This window comes from Benincasa hispida, chromosome 10 (genome assembly GCF_009727055.1).
Source record: "Benincasa hispida cultivar B227 chromosome 10, ASM972705v1, whole genome shotgun sequence".
Classification (NCBI taxonomy): domain Eukaryota; kingdom Viridiplantae; phylum Streptophyta; class Magnoliopsida; order Cucurbitales; family Cucurbitaceae; genus Benincasa; species Benincasa hispida.
The window spans coordinates 44,569,261-44,572,134 of record NC_052358.1 but is presented as its reverse complement, the minus strand read 5'-3'; positions in this window follow the sequence as shown (position 1 = coordinate 44,572,134).

The following is a 2,874-nucleotide window of genomic DNA, read 5'->3' as shown; positions in this document are numbered from 1 at the left end:
CTTAGAAATAAGTTCCATCTGTTGCATTTCCTACACATCGCATGCATCCTAGATATAGGAAATGTGTCAATATGCATTGAGAAATGTAGTGCTTAATATTTGTGTATAGCATGATTGCATGAGTTGTACAATATCTTAAGAAATGTTAGCAAAACCTCTTCTCAACCCCTTATCGCATATTTATTACAATACCACTCTTCTATCACTTTGCATTTAATTCCACCGCCTTAAGAAATCAAAGTTAATCATCACCCACATCTTAATCGCCATCGCAAAAAGATCAGAGAGAGTTTGTCGCATACCTATCTAAGTAATCCCTGCGTTCGACCCTGGACTTACCAGGACCCTAAGAAGGTTTATATTTGGGCTTTGTTAGGAAAACTTGCATGATCATCGCATTCACACACCCCTTTCATCGCATAAATCAACGCATCATTAACTAATGTCGATTAATTAGGTTAAAGAGTTTAGCTGGTTAATCTCGGGTCATTGGAGCTCATGATCTGTAGGTCCATTAGGTTCCCTTCCTAACTCATATTAGACTAGACCTTAGGACAGTATGATGAGAGAATTTGAAATTTTCAAATTCAAATTAAGAAATAAGCATTAATTATATACGATATAATTAAACGTTTAATTGTTAAATTAAACATTAAGGAGAGTTCAAAATATTTATAGGGATTCATGTTCGGGATTGATGTTTTAATAATTTAATATTTGATATTAAATTATTTTATTAATTAAATTGTTTGATTAATTATTTAAATTAATGTTATTTAAAATTAAAATCTGAATTTATGAAATTCAAATTTAAACTTAAAATTCATTTTCAAATTTCAATTTATGAAATTCATTTTTTTTTAAAAAAATGAAATTTGGTTTAGTGGAGAAATCCCAAACTTTCCACTATTTTAAACACCTAATCCCATTTTAATTTAGTGCTAAATTATGTGTCACTTTGAGATTGATTTATTTTACATGGATTCATCTATAAGTAGAAGAATTTTTTCTGAAAAACATTCCATTCAATTTTGTTTTTTTTAGACTATTTATCCTCTCAAAGTTAACACAACAAAACTCTTCCAAGCTCTAAATTCCCTTTAAAATCCTCACAAATTGGATCCCACAATCCGTCTAAGGTTGGATAATAGTGGAAAAGATTCTAGTAGTGGTCCACTAAGCGTTCGTAATCAGAATTCATCAAGAGATTGCTGAATTTTGAGATTCTTCAAAGGTTGTATCTCAAACCCTAAATTCTTGAATGAACATGCATGTTTTACTCCTAAAATGAATGTAGTTAGAGTGCTTAGAGTCTTGATTGCTTCCGCATGTGTATTGTTTAACTCCAACAAATAGTTACTTTAAAAATGTTTTCCTATTTAAACCCAAGTCCAAGTCTAAATAGAGTAGTCTCGATGAGGTCTGAGGTCGAACATAGGGACATACGACTAAAGTATGATGAAGTGATTGTTTGATCTTAACGCAATAGGTTGTTTTCAGTTATGCAATGAAAATGTTGTTTCCTAACTAATGAATTACTTACAAGTATGGTGGATTGGATGATAGCAAGTGTGTGAATGGTGATGCATCAAATGATGGTGAATGTGTGATGACAATTACAATCACTATATGAAGCAGCGTGCACTAAAAATGGAGAAAATATCACTAACTAGATAGAGTTTGAGAAAGGTCCACTAAAATTTTCCTAAGCAATGCATAAGTCTCACATTCATGTTATAAACTCATGAAGTAATGAACTTCACATCTCAGTGTTTTTAGCCACAATGTCCTATCTCTAGGATGCGTGCGATAAGTTTTGATTGCAACAGGTTAACTTTATCCCTAAAGTTACTCCTCTCTTTGTTTAACGAGTTCCATAATCACATACTCTATCAAGCAATTGATTGTTTCTACCTAGACCAATCTCTCGATTTGATCTCAACAATTCACTGTGTATACATTAAACAAGATGAACGCCTACTTATGCACAACATAATAAAAATACTAGTTTATATTCCTCAACCCATTAAGAATTTAGTTACTCATGCTTACAAAAAGAGATATGGAGAATAAAAAGCTTTTCAATCTTTAGTTTCAAAGAACATCTATTGTTAGCTCGGGATAATCAATGTAACATACTATTTGACTCTGTTTAACAGATATTCTTCTTTACAGGTACAATCAATAGTTATTGTGATGAAAGACCCACAAGAATTAGCCTTGGACAGTTTCTTTGTGAAAATGTATGTATAGCCAAAGAAAGACCACACCTAAAATCGAGTCAAATTCGAATTGTTCAAGTGGATGTAGTAGTAATAAGATCAGCAAAGCCTTCTTTGGCCACTTCCGGAGCATTTACTAATATTCTAATAGTTGGCCCTCCAGTTTTCGTCCCGGGTTGAAAAATGAAAATCTGGTACACAACTGTTAAAAAAAACCTCCCTTGGGAACTTAATATAAAATGAAGATGTCAAGAAAAATGTAATGAAAGACGAGAAATGAAAATGCCAAGCCCCAGGTCGTAATTTCTTATTCCCTTTGGCTCTAATGGTGGCCGCTTCAATGTGGTTGCAAGGGTGATGATGGTCTCTCTTCTCTTTTTTCAGAGAAGAAAACTAATCTCTCACTCAGAATTCTTCAAAGAAAAGCATGAAAGAGTGGTGGCAATGGTGGGTTTGAGGTTGAGAATGAACAGAGCTTTGGCTAATTTCTTAGTAAGAAGTATGGGTTGTTCCCGTCTATATCATCCACTCATACTTATACAAATCTTCAATGGGCTATTTATAGGTGTAAAAAAGAAGGTTCTTCGTCTCTCTCTAATATTGCACCGACACCTTGCATTTAATTCTATGCCATGTTGCACCGACTACTCAT